A 19162-nucleotide genomic window follows, 5' to 3' on the forward strand; every position below is an offset into this window, starting at 1 on the left:
TCCAGCGACCCTGGTTCAATCCTGACCTCGGTGTACTGTCTGTGTGGAGTGAGGTATCGGAATCTGGGTGGAGTTGATGGGAACGTCGGGAGAATAAAATGGGATTAATGTCGGATTAGTGTAAATGGACGTACGGCGGTTGGTGCAGATCGTGGATCAAAGGGCCTGTTTCAGTGTTGAGGGGCTCGGTGACTCGAACAGCCATATCCAAGCTGAGAGCACACATTCTCCTACTGAGGGAGGGAGAAACCAGAGGAACGAGTATGTTGAGAGAACATAACATTCTTACTCCTCCTGCCTCAGCGTGACGGCACACTCTCAACAGGGTTTTGGCCACCTTATAACATCTTGTCAACTGAGTGAGCATAATTTTATTACTAATCATCATCTCCGAGGATCTACCCTGGGCCCATCACATTAATGCAAGTCACACCAGTGGCTCTACTTCATTTGGGGTTTGAGGAGATTTGGTACATCGCCAAAGACTCTTGAAAATTTCTACAGAGCATTCTGACTGGTTGCATCACCACCTGGTATGGAGGCTCCATTGCACAGAATCGCAAGGGGCTGCAGAGGATTGCAGACTCAGCCAGCTTCATTGCGGGCACCACCATCCCCGCCATCGAGGACATCTTCAAGAGGCAGTGCCTCTGCCTCAAGAAGGCGGCATCCAATTGAGACTCAGCATCTTATTTCAACTGGCAAATGGACAGGCACTGTGCCTCAATAAGATCCACGTGAAACCAGTTAACAGGTCCTCATCTGCAGCAGGTACATCGTCATTGAAGCATACAGAGGTGACAACTGCACCTTCACTATGATCCTTAAGAGGCGAACCTGAGTGGCATCTCAATAGGATTGAGTTCACACCCAAAACACATTGATGCAACATGAAAGGATTTAATTAAAAACTGTAATCATTCTACTTTCCCCCTTAAATTAAATGGACTGCAAACATACCCATTGTCATTTACAACTATCTTTGCATTCTCAATTACGATCAAGGTGCCCCAGATATTGATTGAGATTTTTTTTAGAATTCTGTTCTCTTCCCTACGGATCTGGATGTTGAACGCTCCGAGGTTTTCTGAACAGTCACTGACAAAGACATAATTGCAGGTTGATGAAAATCCATAAATGAAATTGTCAAAGGTTCTGAAGTGTTCATAACCCCACGTCGTACAGGTGGCCCTTGTAGAAGCTGTAAAGAAACAGATTGAAAACTTTGTTACTGACCAGGACTTGTATATTGTTAACTCCTGAAAGACAATTTTGCAATGACTCAAATTAACAATAACACACTTCCAAACTTCCACCATGTGTTCTGGAGCCATTGATTTAAGTCAGGTAATAACTTCATGGGCTCCGAAAGGCTTCTGATGTGCCAGCGGATTATCCATTTCTGCCCATCCATGCCCGTGTATTGGCAACTTACCTTCGTTGGGGAATGAGGGTCAAGCCAGTCACATTTATCAGCGTGCACCTTCTGTCAAGAGTAGCTTCCGGCTGAACGGCCAATAGTGTTATCCTCAACATTACAGTAAAGAGACAAGTAGCAGTATTCCCACTTCCACACCAGCTGAAAGGCAGATTCAAGTTTTCTCACCATTGCCTCGGCTGACGCCAACAGAAGTAATTCCATCATTGCATTAAAATGTAATGTCGTCACATTCTTCCTAGTTAATCCACTAATAGTAGAACCTCCAGCAACAACTTAACCCAAAGGTGAACTTTCTCTGTAGCTGTGACACTTCACTCTCTGCTGTTATTGTTCTTACCTGTACTACATCAATGCACTCTGTACTACCTCAATGTAACTGCACTGTGTAATGAATTGACCTGTACGAACAGTATGCAAGACAAGTTTTTCACTGTACCTCGGTACAAGTGACAATAATAAACCAATACCAATACAGTATCCCCACTGTTAACTCAGTCAAAAGGCTGATAGTACTAACCCCATTATGTCGGATCAAAGAACAGGCAATATCCTTTGATCTGTTTGGCTCAGGAGATCTTTGGACAGTTCAGAAACCTCTTGAATTATTGGGAGAAATGAGCTTTGAGGTTCAGTTCCTTGTATAGATTAAGACTATTGTGTTGGATTAAAGAGTCAGGTTTTTCTGCTCGACACGTTTTCTGTTTACTATTTTAGTCCCAATATTAAAATAATCCCAACCTGCGATTTTGCTGCAGAACCACTGGGGCTAGTCCTGTTGGTAAATGCTGGCAGTGCCATGGCCATAATTAATGATAGTTTAGATACTTTGGTGGATGCATGTTCAGACAAAGTCAGGGGCAAAACGAGGGCAGAATGGTTTCACCTTCATCAGAGATTCTTCTCGGTCGGTTGTGGGTGAAGGTCCATAATTGTTTTTACCTGTACTACCTCAATGCACTCTGTACTAACCCAATGTAACTGCACTGTGTAATGAATTGACCTGTACGATCGGTATGCAAGACACGTTTTCCACTGTACCTCAGTACAAGTGACAATATAAACCAATACCAATCTGCTTAACGACTGCAACAGGACAGAGCCCTGGCACTTGTGCAGGGATGGTCCAAGAAATTCTTGGCTGGCAAGGTATTACAGCGCCAGCGATTGGGTTTCAATTCCCATCGCTGTCTGTAAGGAGTTTGTACGTTCTCCCGTGTCTGCATGGGTTTCCTCTGTTTGGGGTTTAAAATGGTCAGCGTGGACTTGTTGCGCTGGAAGGGCCTGTTACCACGCTGTAAATAAAATTTAATAAAAATTTAATTAATAAAAAGTGTGGCAACCCAGTTATGTGAGAAAATGGGGAATCTGAGAGCAAGAGATGGGGCCAGTGAAGAAAATACAGGCCTGGGGCCTCATAAGGTCGTATTCCACCTCGATGTCCATCCAGGCACATTACAGCCTTCTGGACTCAATATCGAATCCTCCAACTTTAGATTGTTTTTGTGCCTCCACCAGAACTGGTCACTTCTTCCTGCACTCACGTTGGTTCAGTTTTTCTCATGCTATTCTGTTAGCCTGGCCTGCTGGGTATGCCCCACAACCTCACCATTTACTGCTCAAAAGTTTATTAACTAGCAGACTTTAACTGACATGCCAGTAAGCGCATCCAGCTAAAAATTGTCCATGGATGTTAGTTGGGAGGGGGGGGGGGGGGGTGGAAAGGGCAGCGATTCTCTGCTCTGTCACATTAATATCAGAAAGTTGAGGCAGTCACGGTAGTGTAGTGGTCAGCGTGATGCTTTACAGTGCTCGCGACCCAGGTTCAATTCCCGCCACTGTCTGTAAGGAGTTTGAACATTCTCCCCGTGTGTCTGCGTGGGTTTCCTCCGGGTGCTCCGGTTTCCTCGCACATTCCAAAGACGTACGGGTTAGGAAGTTGTGGGCGTGCTATGTTGGTGCCGGAAGCGTGGCGACACTTGTGGGCTGCCCCCAGAACACTCTACGCAAAAGATTCATTTCACTGTGTGTTTTGATGTACATGTGACTCATAAAGATATCTTATCTTAAAAGACCATTTAATTACTTATTCATAGATTCCACAAACTAAAGGTATCATAGTGAAAATAGATGCAAGGAAATTCACTCCAAATGTGCAATTATTATGTTCGTTTTTACTGAATCAAGAAGTTCAAACAATCTTCTTCAATGAAATCTTTACGGTGTAATGAATAAATTGAAGTATACAGGGTCTCAAAGATGCAATTTCAGAGCAGCACATTTTTATTGGCAAATATTATTGTTCGTTGTGTATTTTAAACAGATGAATTTTACCCCCTATATTTTACCACAAAACAGTTGCAGCATCAGCACCATTTGGCACCCACACAATCGGATCACATCATTGAGTTTAATTTTCCCTCAAGCAATTTTCTGTTTACAGAAACCTATCTGGAGTTTACAAATACTCACAGTAATAAAGACGCTGTCTTTGAACAGAGAGAGATGGCACAGAGTCATTGCCTGCAGGGAAACAAACATTTTTAATTTGAAAATGATTAACTATTTCCGATGTTCTATTTGGTTAAAATTTCCTCATCAATTGGAGCTGTCCTTTCCCATTTCGGTACATCTCTTAACATTCTTTTTTGTGAAATATATATTCAGTTTCTTTTGGAATTATGTTTCAGCTCTGTCATTAAATTATTCTTCTGATAAAGCATGCAAAAGCATATTTAACTTCCCCCACATTTTTATACATAAACTATGATCAATTGTTAAGAACAATGTACAGATTTCATGGGTATCTTCACTTAGAAGAGCCGTATCTTAAATTCCAGAATAAATTAATGATTTGAATTGAAATTCCCCAGTATCATGGTGATATATGAACTCTTACCGCTCGATCGTGGTGAGATATGAGTTCTCTCTCGATGTGGTGAGGTATGAATTCTCTCTCGATCAAGGTGAGATATGAACTCATCTCTCAATCATGGTGAGATATGAAATATCTCGATCATGGTGAGATATGAACTCTTATCTCTCGATCATGGTGAGATATGAACATATCTCTCGATCATGGTGAAATATGAACTCATCTCTCGATCATGGTGAGATATGAACTTATCTCTTGATCATGGTGAGATATGAAATTTCTCGATCATGGTGAGATATGAACTCTTATCTCTTGATCATGGTGAGATATGAACTCTTGATCTTGATCAATGACCTGGTGCTCTGCCTGCTAGCCCAGCAACTCAGTCACCAGTTCTGTGGGTTTGTAGGTGGCTGATGAAACCAGTGGGGGATCTGAAGACTTGTACAGGTGGGGCAGAATGTGTTTGACAGGGAAGGTTGGATGGGTGGATTGGATTGCTACATGATTCTCCCACTCCAGCTACTGTCACCTGGCCTAAACATGCTTTCCTCTGGAGAGACTTGCTGCTCGTTGCTTTCCTGCCATTTTGAGTGATCCTTGGCCAGCAATTCCCACCAAACCAGTGAAGACGTTGCACTTAGAGGCTCAGGGGACATCCATGGAGCAACGTCCTCCTTGAAGTCACCTGCAGTGATGGAGTTCACAGTGCTTGCTTTACAAAGGGAACCGAGGGACGCGGGGTTAATACAAGATAATGGCAGCAAGGAAAAGATTTGCCGCGATCTCCTTGACTAGAAGAGCAGCCACAAGCAACTAAGTGATCCACTCCTTTTAGTTCTTTCATGGTTATGTTCAGGATTCCAGTGTCAGGCATGTGGACCACGTGACTCACCCCTCAGAGCCTCAATGGTGAAGATGTTGGAAAGGACACCGCCATTGGTTTGTTTAACCTGTCAGTGTTTGGGAGGAGATTGCTGAAGCAGTGCTGGTCATATCTTTCCTGTGTTCTGAGGTGCTCATGGCAAATTGTTCACTTCTCGGAAGCAGGCAGGAGGGTTGGGATCACTCCTGCTCAGTGGGCCGTGAGCTTGGCTTTTTGACCTGGAACATTAACTCTCGTTTCACTTCCCACAGACACGGACTGACCTGCTGAGCATTTCCAACAGTTTCAGTTTTTACTTTTCGGGTCTCGACCCAAAACGTCAACAGTCCATCTCCCTCCACAGACTCCACAGTTCCTCCAGCAGCTCGGTCTGTGCTCCAGACCCCAGCATCTGCAGTCACCCGTGCCTCGATTTTCATTTTCTCCTTAACAAGGCCTCGCCCCCCCCCCCCCCCCCCACCACCGCCTCAACATTTTAACAACAATTTTCTTTTGATCTAATACTCCCTTTAGCTTTGCTTGTCAGCCATCACCTTAACGTTCTGAGCCTTAAAGGAATATAGATTGGCTGTTACTGCTTCAAACAGGAACTATTTTGTGTTTCCAGTGAGACCCTTTAGTGCAGCTTCCCAGGTAAGTGCAGCCAGATCAGGCCTCAGCCTTTGTAGTTTGCTCAGTTTAAATTTAAGCCCCTTGTTTCCGATTGAACTAAATCACTTTCAACCTTGACAGGAAGTTCTATCACGTTATGATTTCTCTTCCCTTGCTGCAGTTCTGGTCACCCAACGATCAGAAGGTTGTCATGAAGCTGGAAATGGTGCAGGAAAGAGTCATGAGGATGTTACTGGGATTGGAAGGTTTGAGTTATAAGAAGAGACTGGATAGGCTGGGATTTTTTTTCTCTCTGGAGCGCAGGAGGCTGAGGGATGACCTTACAGAAGTATACGAAATCACGAGGGTCATAGATAAGAACATAGAACAGTACAGCACAGAACAGGCCCTTCGGCCCACAATGTTGTGCCGACATAGCTAATCCCTCCTACCTACAGAATGCCCATATTCCTCCATTTTCCTCTCAGTCATGTGCCCATCCAAGCCCCTCTTAAAAGCCCCCAATGAATTTGCCTCCACCACCCTATCAGGAAACACATTCCAGGCATCCACCACTCTCTCAGTAAAAAACGTACCCCTCACATCCATTCTGAACCTACCCCCCTTACCTTAAATGCATGCCCTTTGGTATTGGATCGCTCAATAATGGGAAAAAGATATTGCTTGTCCACCCTATCTATGCCCCTCATAATTTTATACACTTCCAACAGATCACCCCTCAGCCTCCGCCGCACCAGAGAAAAGAGCCCAAGTTTGTCCGGCCTCTCCTGTTAGCACATGCCCTCTAATCCAGGCAGCTTCCTAGTAAACCTCCTCTGCACCCTCTCTAAAGCCTCGACATCCTTCCTATAGTGAGGTGACCAGAACTGCACGCCATACTCTAAATGCGGCCTGACCAGAGTTCTATAGAGATGCATCATAACTTCCTGACTCCTGTACTCAATACCTCAATTAATGAAGCAAGCATTCCATAAGCCTTCTTCACCACTCTATCTCCCTGTGTAGCCACTTTCAATGAGCTATGCACTTGCACCCCAAGGTCTCTTGGCTCTTCAACACTGTTAAGGGTCTTGCCCTTAAGAGTGTACTGCCTCTTGACATTAGTCCTACCGAGGTGAAACACCTCACATTTATCCGGGTTAAACTCCATCTGCCATTTCTCTGCCCACATCTGCAGCTGATCTATATCACACTGTATCCATCGCCAGTCTTCTACACTATTCACAACTCCACCAATCTTGGTATCATCTGAAAACTTACTAACCCACCCATCAACATACTCATCCAGGTCATTTATGTACACCACAGACAGCAGAGGTCCCAGCACAGATCCCTGCGGACCACCACCACTCACAGGCCTCCAGCCCGAATGAGTCCCTTCAACCACCACCCTCTGTCTCCTATGGGCAAGCCAGTTCTGGATCCACGCAGCCAATTCTCCACTGACCCCGTGCATCCGAACTTTCTTGATTAACTGATCATGTGGGACCTTGTCAAATGCCTCACTGAAGTCCATATAGATGACCATATAAGGTTGATGGTCATGGCCTTGTTCCCAGGGTCAGGAAGTCTAAAACTAGAGGGCACAGGTTTAAAATGAGAGGTGAAAAATTTAACAGGGACCTGAGGGGTAACTTTTCACAGAGCAGGGTGGAGGGTATCTGTAACATGCCTCGAGACAAAGCTGCAGAGGCAGGTTCAATGACAAAGTTTAAAAGACATTTGGACAGAGACGTGGACAGAAAAGGTTTAGAGGGATATGGGCCAAAATGCAGGCAAATGGGACGAGCTCGGATAGACTTATGGTCAGTATGGAGGAGTTGGGCCGAAGGGCCTGTTTCCGTGCTGTATGACCTCTGACTCTATAAAGGCCCCTTAATTAACCATTTTGTTGTACAGTGGGAGCAAAATACCTTGATTGATTCCTCCACATACCGATCTAGAACACAATCGCTTATACATTTCATGAATTGAATTTAGGAGCCGAGAGGTATTGTTGCAGCTATATAGGATGCTGGTCAGACCCCACTTGGAGTACTGTGCTCAGTTCTGGTCGCCTCACTACAGGAAGGATGTGGAAGCCATAGAGAGGGTGCAGAAGAGATTTACAAGGATGCTGCCTGGAATGCGGAGCATGCCTTATGAAAACAGGTTGAGGGAACTCGGCCTTTTCTCCTTGGAGCGACGGAGGATGAGGGGGGACCTGATAGAGGTGTATAAGATGATGAGAGGCATTGATCATGTGGATAGTCAGAGGCTTTTCCCCAGGGCTGAATTGGTGGCCACAAGAGGACTCAGGTTTAAGGTGCTGGGGAGTAGATATAGAGGAGATGTCAGAGGTAAGTTTTTTACTCAGAGAGTGGTGAGTGTGTGGAATGGGCTGCCGGTAACGGTGGTGGAGGCGGATACGATAGGGTCTTTTAAGAGACTTTTGGATAGGTACATGGAGCTGAGAAAAATAGAGGGCTATAGGTAAGCCTAGTAATTTCTAAGGTAGGGACGTGTTCGGCACAGCTTTGTGGGCCGAAGGCCCTGAATTGTGCTGTAGGTTTTCTATGTTTCTATGTTTCTAATTCATCCTCCATAACTCTACTGTCTGTTTGGTTTGCCCAACCTATCCATAGATTAACTAATCACTGTGTTAGTCTTGTTCCATGCACCTCGAACCTTCTCATTTATACCATGTCCCACATTACCAGCATTATCTGGGGCCCTTTTGACCACGCCTGCCAAAATTTCCTGCCACATGCTGCTTCTGAGTTCCACCCAACCCGGTTCTTCTTTCTTGTTGTCCGAGCTCAGACCTCGACTCCCTGCAACCTTTACTGCCTGAGCTCAGACCTCGACTCCCTGCAACCTTTACTGCCTGAGCTCAGACCCTGACTCCCTGCAACCTTTACTGAGCTCAGACCCCGACTCCCTGCAACCTTTACTGAGCTCAGACCCCGACTCCCTGCAACCTTTACTGCCTGAGCTCAGACCCCGACTCCCTGCAACCTTTACTGCACCTTTTGTTATCGGGGCTGCTGCTCCTGTTCTGGCTTTTGTTTCTCCTTTCAGAGTTAAGTAACTTGCATATTTAATTCCCAACACTGGTCACTTTGAAAACTCATCTCTGCAATGGCTGTTATATCACTCCCATTGATTTCTATGTTGTTACAAAATGCTGCCTGCATTCGGATGAAGGGCCTTCAATTTTGTCTTTTGAACCACCTGCTCTGTCTCTAATTGGAACATACGTAATGTCTATATGCTCGATTCCTTCCTGGGACATGATTACCCAATTCACTGCTTCTCAATGTTGCCTTGTCCTTTCGCTTTAACCTCCCCCTCACCGGAAGCCACTTCCCCCGTTAGTTAAAATTTTATCCATAGATCTAGTTACTGAATTTATGAGAAATCTGGTTCCAGCCCAATTCATATGTCTCTCACTCATGGCCACACTCTTTCCCCCTCTTCACGGACCAAGTGTGCAGTACTTAATCTTGGATATACCTGGTAAGGCCCTGGAGATTTATCTACCTTCATACGTTCTAAGACATCCAGCACCTCCTCTGCTGTAATGCCGACTATCCCCAAGACATCCCCATCAACTATCTCAAGGTCCAAAGTCTTCATGTCTTTCTTCACAGTAAAAACAGAGGAGAACTGCTTATTGAGGACCTCACCCATCTCCTGCGGCTCCGCACAAAGATGTCCGCTGTGGTCGTTGAGGGGCCCTATTCTCTGTTACATTACTCTTTTCCCCCGATATACTCATAACATCGCTTTGGTTTCTCCTTAATCTTCACTACCAAGGCTATCTCATGCTACTCTTAGTGGGACCACTGAAGGATAAAGGAGGTGGAGGATGTGGGTGAGGTCCTAAATGAATACATTGCATCGGCATTCACCAAGGAGAAGGGCGTGGAGGATGGTGAGATCAGCATGGAGCGTGCTAATATGCTTGGGCGTTTTGATATAAAGAAAGAGGTGGTGTTGGGTCTCTTGAAGAACATTAAGGTGGATAAGTCCTCAGGGCCTGACGGGGTATACCTCAGGTTATTGAGAGAGACAAGAGAAGAGATTGCTGGGGCCCTGACCAAGATCTTTGTGTCCTCTCTAGCCACAGGTGAGGTCCAGGAGGACTGGCGAGTCGCTAATGTTGTTCCGTTGTTCGTGAAGGGAAATAGTCCAGTGAATCTCATGTCAGTGGCAGGGAAGTTATTGCAGAGGATTCTTAGGGATAGGATTTATGAGCATTTGGGAAAGCATGGCCTAATTAGGGACAGTCAGCATGGCTTTGTGCGGGGCAGGTCATGCTATGAGTTTTGCGAGGAGGTGATGAAGATGATTGATGAAGGGAGGGCAGTGAATGCTGTCTGCATGGATTTTAGTTTGACAAGATCCCATGGGAGGCTCATGGGATCCACGGTGACTTGGCTGTTTGGATTTAGAATTGGCTTGCCCATAGAAGACAGGGGGTAGTGGTCGATGGGACTTACTCTGGCTGGAGGTCTGTGACTAGTGGTGTTCCACAGGGATCTGTGTTGGGACCTCTGCTGTTTGTGACGTATATAAATGACTTGGATGAAAATGTAGATGGGTGGGTTGGTAAGTTTGCAGATGATACAAAGATTGGTGGTGTTGTGGATGGTGTAGAGGATTGCCAAAGGATACAGTGGGATATCGATCTGTTGCAGGTATTGGTGGAGGACTGGCAGATGGAGTTTAATCCGGCCAAGTGTGAGGGGTTGCACTTTGCAAGATCAAATGTAGAGGGAAAAGACACAGTTAATGGCAGGACCCTTAACAGCGTTGATATACAGAGGGACCTTGGGGAACGAGTCCATAGCTCCCTGAAAGTGGCTGCACTGGTTGATAGGGCGGTAAAGAAGGCGTACGGCACGCTTGCCTTAATTAGTCATGGCACTGAGTTCAAGAGTCAGGAAGTTATGTTGCAGCTTTATAAAACTCTGGTTAGGCCACAACTGGAGTATTGCATTTAGCTCTGGTTGTCCCACAACAGGAAGGATGTGGAGGCTTTGGAGAGGGTGCAGAAGAGGTTCACCAGAATGCTGCCTGGATTAGAGGGTATAAACCATAAGGAGAGGTTGGACAAACTTGGGTTCTTTCCTATGGAGCAGCAGTGGCTGAGGGGAGACCTGATAGAGGTTTATAAGATTATGAGAGGCATAGACAGAGAAGACAGCTGGTATCTTTTTCCCAGGATCAATACTGGAGGGCATAAATTTAAGGTGAGAAGGGGTAAATTCAAAAATGTGCGGGATACATTTTTTTTTACACAGAGCGGTGGGTGCCTGGAATGTGCTGCCGGGGGTGGTGGTGGAGGCAAATATGACAGAGGCCTTCAAAAGACTTGTAGACAGGCGCATGAAATGCAGGGAATGCAGGTATACGGACCACGTGTAGGCAGAAGGAATTAAGTGTTGATAGCTTAAATTAGTTTGGCACAATACCGTGTTCCCGTGCTTACTGTTCTTTGTTCTATGTGAGGAAAATGTTGTGGCAGAATTAAATTCGGAGTAAGTAGCAAGTGTAACATATCAAAGCTTGAGGCTCCTGACCTGAATGCATGTAGCATTTGTTCCAAACTGCTGGCATGAATGAGTTTGACTCAATAACCATTGCAGAGAAGAGGTTGCAGGGCGAACGGGACTGGGAACTAAATATTTGGGGTAATTTGGTCTTCTGGAAGAAGAGGCAGAAAGGGAAGGGAGGGGGTTGGGAATTATTAATGAAGATTACGATGAGCCATGATATAGGGACACTGGATAGTGATGTGGAACAGGGTTGGATGGAAAGAACAGAGGGTTTCAACAGCAGAGGATAGAAGGCAGAGGTGGGACTGGTCTCTGGACCCACAAGGCGCCAAAACGTAAATGGGGAAATGTTAAAGGGATTTAAGAAGGAAATCGCAACTATCACAGGTGATTTTACACAGGATACTGATTGGGCTGATCATATTGGCCAGGGCATCTGTGGAGTCCATCAGGGATTCTTAAAGCAGTATGTCACTGGGTATTTCAGAATCATAGAGAATAGGGCAGGCACGGTAGTGTAATGGTTAGCGCGACGCTATTACAGCGCCAGCGTCCCGGGTTCAATTCCTGCCGCTGTCTGTAAGGAGCTTGTACGTTCTCCCCGTGTGTCTGCGTGGGTTTCCTCTGGATGCAGACATTCCAAAAAGACGTATGGGTTAGGAAGTTGTGGGTGTGCTTTGTTGGTGCCAGAAGCGTGATGACACTTGTGGGCTGCCCCAGAACACTATGTAAAAAATGCATTTCACTGTGTGTTTCAATGTACATGTGACAAATAAAGATATCTTGTCTTACCTCATACAGCACAGAAACAGGTCCTTCAGCCAACCATGTTCACGTTGACCATCATGTGCCCACCTCTCCTAATCCCATTAAGATTTAGTTACGTATCCTGAGATCAGATTAATATGAGACCCTGTAGCTAAGGACCCTCTCAGGAGAAGTTTGTCGCAACATGATACAGCCAACACCTTGGGTCCATCATCAGCGCCCTCAACTGAAATAAGGGCAATTATTACAAAAGTATGAAGGAAGAGTTAACGGGCTAGAAAGTAGGCTGAAGGAAAAGTCAGTACGGGTGACCACGTTAAGGGAAGGGGAGGGTTACGTTCCTCGAAAATGGGCTGTGTCTCAATTTGCCGCAGCACGACACCATGTCATCTACACGTGTCGAGATGCCCCGAGCTGAGAAAAGATTTGTGTTGATTTAGTTTGTTTCACATAAATTCCACGAGAGCGAGTTTGATCCCTCATCTCAACTTTTATGAATACAGTAAGAGCGAATTTCCGTAACCCGAACGCCATAGCGCGAGGCAGCCTGTAGATGAACACTGGCAGATACTTAGTTTCATAACGCTGTGGAAATTGATCCCAATCAAAGAGAGGGACTCGGCGGGAAAGTTGAACCATCAGTGGTGAGCGTCAAGAGAAATATTAATTCGAAAACGAGGGCACACAAAGTGGCAGAAGCTGATGGTAGACACAAAGACTGAATTTTTCGGGAACTAGTGGCGGAGGAAGAAAATTGATTGCGAGAGAAAATTGGCATAAAACATCAAAACAAACAGCAAGAGATTTTACGGAGGAGGGCAGATAAAGTAGGAGTGGGACACCTGAGAGTGAGGCTCAGTGTGTCATATAGCACAGAGACAGGCCCTTCAGCCCAACATACTAAGTTAGACAGTTACACTAATCCCTTTACTTGGTCTTTAGCTCTCAGTGACTTGGCAACTTCAGGGCTTGTCTAACAGCACGGTAGTGTAGCGGTTAGTGTGACGCTATTACAGTGCCAGCGACCCGGGTTCAATTCCGGCCACCATCTGTAAGGAGTTGTACGTTCTCCCCGTGTGTCTGCGTGGGTTTCCTCCGGGTGCTCCGGTTTCCTCCCACATTCCAAAGACGTACAGGTTAGGAAGTTGTGGGCGTGCTATGTTGGCGCCGGAAGCGTGGTGACACTTGCGGGCTGCCCCCAGAACACTCTACGCAAAAAGATGCATTTCACTGTGTGTTTCAATGAACATGTGATTAATAAAGAGATCTTATCTTAAATGTTGAGAGTACGCACTTCTACCACCTACTCAGAGAGGTCGGGAACAAGGAAAAGGCATATTATTTAAATCAATATTTTCATCAGTTTTCACATCATAGCTAGCCGTTCAGGTCAGCTTAATGCAATCAAACCAAGTCATGGTTTTATCATGTTTGAAAAATGCGCTGGAGCTCTTTGAAGATATTACAAGCAGTATCAATATATGGGATGATCTCAGATGGCAACGAGGAGGCATACAGGAGTGAGATAAATCGACTGGTTGAGGCGTGTCGCAACAACAAGCTCACACTCAACGTCAGCAAGACCAAGGAACTGACTGTGGACTTTAGGAAGGGGAAGTCGGGAGAACACACACCAGTCCTCATTGAGGGGTCAGCGGTGCAAAGGCTGAGCAGCTTCAAGTTCCTGGGCATCAACATCTCAGAGGATCTATCCTGGCCCCAACACATTGATGCAATCACAATGATGGCACGCCAGTGGCTCTACTTCGTTAGGAGTTTGAGGAGATTTGGTATGTCACCAAATACTCTTACAAACTTCCAGAAATGTACGGTGGAGAGCATTCTGACTGGTTGCATCACTGCCTGGTATGGAGGCTCCAATGTGCAGGATTGCAAGAGGCTGCAGAGCATTGTAGACTCAGCCAGCTCCCTCACAGGCACAACCCTCCCCACTATCGGGGACATCTTCAAGAGGCGGTGCCTCAAGAAGGCGGCATCCATCACTAAGGACCCTCACCACCCGGGACGTGCCCTCTTCTCGTTACTACCATCAGGGAGGAGGTACAGGAGCCTGAAGACCCACACTCAGCAATTCAGGAACAGCTTCTTCCCCTCCACCATCAGATTTCTGAACAGTCCATGAACCCTTGAACACTACCTCGTTATTCCTTCATTTCGCACTATTTATTTATATTTGTAATTTACAGATTTTTATGAGTTTGCACTGTACTGCTGCCACAAAACAACACATTTCACATAGGTAAGTGATAATAAATCTGATTCTGAGGTGGGAACCTTGTAGATGAAATGTATTTGGATTTCCAGAAGGCCTCTGATAAGCGGTCACATAAAGACTGGCGCATAAGATATGGTGTTAGGGGAATGGGAACTGCCTGTATTAACATGGATTGAAGGCTGGTTATGACGTAGAAGAAAGAGTTTAAATAACTGGGTCAGTCCTTGGCCCTCATCTACATTACTGACTTGGAGGTGGGAACAGACCGCAAGGCATTCAAGTTTGTCGACGGCACGAGCTGAGGTGGGAAGGAATGCGGCAATGAGGAGATTTGGATCCTTCTTCCCTCCGCTGTCCTCCCTGCCTCCCTTCTATGCATGTCTACCCCTCCCTTCCCCTGACCACCCCCCCCGTCCCATCACTCACACCATGCACCCTCACCGCTCAGCGCTCCCACCCCTGCCCTCCTCCTCCCTGCCCCTGACCGCCATGCCCCTCTGCTCCCTGTCCCTCACCTTTTATCCCATCCCCTCCTCTCATATCCCTGCCCTCACTTCCTGCACTCCTCCCCCCCCCCACTACCCCCCATCCAAACCCTCTCGTCCTCTCCTACCCGTGAACAGTGGCCATCTGCTAGGATTGGATCAGCCTGTTAGTGATCACTGTGGAGTCCAACAATGTTCACCTGGACACAGGACTGGAGGAACAGCAGATGCAAGAAGTAAATCTCTCAGCTCGTGGGACCTGGAAGATATTTGCAAGCACCAAATGACGCGCAAAATAATTTCACTAAGTTCACAAAATTGGGCATCTTGTGATCTGGCTCTTTGTTCAAATGTATCAGATGCTATGAGTTCCTGGACTTGAAGAGCGGACACGAAGTGATCACAGAAAGATAGCAAATACATTTTGGGGGATGTCATTGAGTTGGATGAGTCTGTTTATGTGCGTTGGGGAGAGAGGCGATGTGCACTGGGGCATTTCAGGGGTTACTCCTTGCACTCCATATGTACCCTACGGCCATGGATGTTGTCACTGCCACAGCTGCCATTGCTGATGCTTGGAGAGTGAACATGGAACATCACAGCACAGTACAGGCCCTTCGGCCCACAATGTTGTGCCGACATTTTATCCTGCTCTAAGATCTATCTAACCCTTCCCTCCCACATAGCCCTCCATTTCTCCATCATTCATGTGTCTAAGAGTCTCTTCAATGTCCCTAATGTTATCTGCCCCCACCACCTCTGCCGGCAGTGCGTTCCACGCACCCACCACTCTCTGTGTAAAAAAACTTACCCCTGACATCCCCCTTATACCTTCCTCCAATCACCTTAAAATTATGTCCCCTCGAGTTAGCCATTGTCACCCTGGGAAAAAGTCTCTGACTGTCCACTCGGTCTGTGCCTCTTATCATCTTGTACATTGCACATTAAGAATGATTTGCACAAAATCCTTTCCATCAGTATTGATGTCTTCACTGCTCCACATGCAGCATTTATGTTTAAAAGAGGTGAAGGTGAACTTACTTTTGTCGATGATCTTACCATCTGTGTTAGGCCAGTAATCCTGAAGGTTTTCTGATTTCCCTGTAACCAAGGAAAAGTACTCATTACTGGAAGATCCGCCTTGGTTAAGTTAGAGGATCAATACACGAAAAGTGCTGGATTCCTCAATGGTTCACTGCCCTCTCCTACCGGATTCCTCCTTCTTCAGCCCTCGGCCTACCTATCACCTCTCAATTTATTACATCTTCTCCCCCCTCCTCCCCCTCTCACCTGGACTCACCTATCACCTGGACTCACCTGTCCCATGCCAGCCTGTGCTCCTCCCCCTCCCCCCACTTTCTTATTCTGGCTTCTGCCCTCTTCCTCTCCAGTCCTGATGAAGGGTCACGGCCCGAAATGTTCATTTCCCTCCATGGATGCTGCCCGACCTGCTGAGTTCCTCCAGCGTTGTGTGTTGCTCCAGATCCATCCAGCATCTGCAAAATTTCTTGTGTCTTAAGTTAGAGGAGATTAAGTTAGAGAAATTGTTGTAGAAGTGTTGCAGTATGTTTAGTTTTTGTTACGGGAATTGTCAATTTAGGTTAAGTAAGAGTACTTTTTACCTGAAGTGTAAATGTATTGGTTTATTATTGCCACTTGTACCGAGGTACAGTGAAAAGCTTGTCTTGCAGACCGATTGTACAGGTCAATTCATTACACGGTGCATTGAGACAGTACAGGGTAAAAGCAATAACAGAATACAGAGTAAAGTGTCACAGCTACAGGGAAGTGCATTGCAGGTAGACAATAAGGTTCAAGGTCATAACAAGGTAGATTGTGAGATCAGAGTCCATCTTAGCGTATAAGGGAACTGTTCAATAGTCTTATCACAGTGGGGTAGAAGCTGTCCTTGAGCCTGGTGGTCTGTGCCCTCAGGCTCCTGCATCTTCTGCCTGATGGGAGAGGGGAGAAGAGAGAATGACCTGGGCGGGCGGGGTATTTAATTATGATGTAGGTCAAATTACAGTTCTTGTTATCAGAAGTGTCTCTGTAGGTAATTTCAAGTACTGGTTATTGGTAGGGTATCTGTAGGTTAAGTTAGGGTACTTGTTACCGCATGTGTAACTAGGTTAAGTTGGTGTGCTATTTACCAGAAGTGTCTCAGTACGTTAAGTTAGAATACTTGTTACTGGAAGTGTAACTGTAGGTTGTTAGAGAAACAACACACAAAAAACCGGAGGAACTCAGCGGGTCAGGCAGCATCTGTGTTTCGGGTGGAGACCTTCATCTGGACTGAAAGATAGAGGAGAGATAGCCAGTGTAAAAAGGTCGTGGGAAGGGCTGAAGCAAGAGCTGGCGGGTGATAGGTGGATTCAGGTGAGGGGCAGGGGTGCTGTAACAGGCAGAAGAGAAGATATTTATTTATTAGTCACATGTACATCGAAACACACAGTGAAATGCGTCTTTTTGCATTACTGAGAATGTTCTGGGGGGCGGCCCACAAGTGTCGCCACGCTTCCGGCACCAACATAGCACACCGGAGGAAACCCACGCAGACACGGGAGGACGTACAAACTCCTCACAGACAGCAACAGGACTCGAACCCCGATCGCTGACGCTGTAATAGCACCGCGCTAAGAATCTAGGAGGAGTCACTTGTTTAACCACAAGAGATCGTCCACTTAACAGAGATGGGTGCACTTTCCTCTGAGGATGGAACCCGCTCCTTCAGAAAGCAGTGGAAGGAGGATAACAAGTACTTCCAGATGCATTGCCAGTTACAGGTGCTCTGACTTACCCTGCACAGTCACTCCTGGTAACAAGTGCTCTAAATTAATCTACTGTTAAACTCCCAGTAACGAGTACTCTAATTTATTCTACCAGTAGCAGGTATTTCAACTTGACCTCCTCTAACTACAGTGACTCTTTCATTAACAAGTACTCTAAGTAAACCTTCTCTAACTCAACCTTCTGTTGCACTTCTAGTAAGAAATACACTAACTTAACCAACAGATGCACTTCCAGTAACGTACACTGACTTAACCTACAGTTACATCCACTAAAAAGTACTCTAACTTGACCTTCACAAACTTAACCTATAGTGACCCTTCTAGTAACATTATACTAACTTAACCCAAAAGGGCACTTCTAGTCACTAGTACTTTAACTTAACTTATAGTTACATGTCCAGTAACAATACTCCACAGGGACACTTCTAGTTACAGGTACTCTAAATTAACCTAGACTGGCATTTTCAGTAAAAGTGCTCGAACTAGCCTACAACAACACATCCAGCAACTACCTGAACTTAACCGACAGTGACACAGCCAGTAACAAGTACTCGACCTTAACCTATAGTAACCCTTCCAGCAATGTTCCTTAAGAGAACCATATCTGACTTAACCTACAGAGATGTTTCCAGTAACAAATAACTTGACATCATCTTACTTAACCTGCAGTGATCCTCCCAAAAACAAGTAATCTAATGAAACCTTCTCTCACCGCTCCCCCTCCCTCCCCGGTAACCACAGGACATGTAACACCTGCCCCTACACCTCCTCCTCACCAACATCCAGGGCCCTAAACAGCCCTTCCAGATGAGGCAGCCTTTCACGTGTGGATCCCCCAACATTACTTGTTGCATCCGGTGCTCCCGGTGCGGCCGGTGCGGCCTCCTCTCCATCGGTGGGACTGGACGCAGACTGGGGGGAATCGCTTCACCGAGCACTTTCGCTCCGTCTACCGTACCAGACGGGGTCTCCCGGCGGCTAGCCATTTTAATTCACCTCCCCATTCTCACACTGACATGTCCCACTCCTCTACTGCCAAGATGAGGTTAAACGCAGACGAGAGGATCAGCACCTCGTATTCCGCCTGGGCAGTCTCCAACGTGGTGGTATGAACATCGAATTCTCCAACTTCTGGTAACCGCTCCCCTCTGACCCCTTTTCTCTCTCCTCCTGATCCACCCACCCCCCCATCACCCTGTCTCCTACCCCCCCCCACCCTCTCTATCTGCCCATCCCCCACCGGTTCCCCTCCCCACCTCCCTCCCTCCATTCTACACTCCACCTCCCTCTTCCTCGACACAGTAGTGTAGTGGTTAGCGCAATGTTATCACAGCGCCAGCGACCCAGGTTCAATTCCCGCCGCTGTCGGTAAGGAGTTTGTACGTTCTCCCCGTGTCTGTGTGGGATACCTCTGGGTGCTCCGGTTTCCTCCCACATTCCAAAGACGTACGGGTAGGTTAATTTAAGGTTTAAAATGGGTGGTGTGGACTCGTTGGGCCGAAAGGGCCTGTTACCACGCTGTAAGTAAAA

This window comes from Pristis pectinata, chromosome 14 (genome assembly GCF_009764475.1).
Source record: "Pristis pectinata isolate sPriPec2 chromosome 14, sPriPec2.1.pri, whole genome shotgun sequence".
Taxonomy (NCBI): Eukaryota; Metazoa; Chordata; class Chondrichthyes; order Rhinopristiformes; family Pristidae; genus Pristis; species Pristis pectinata.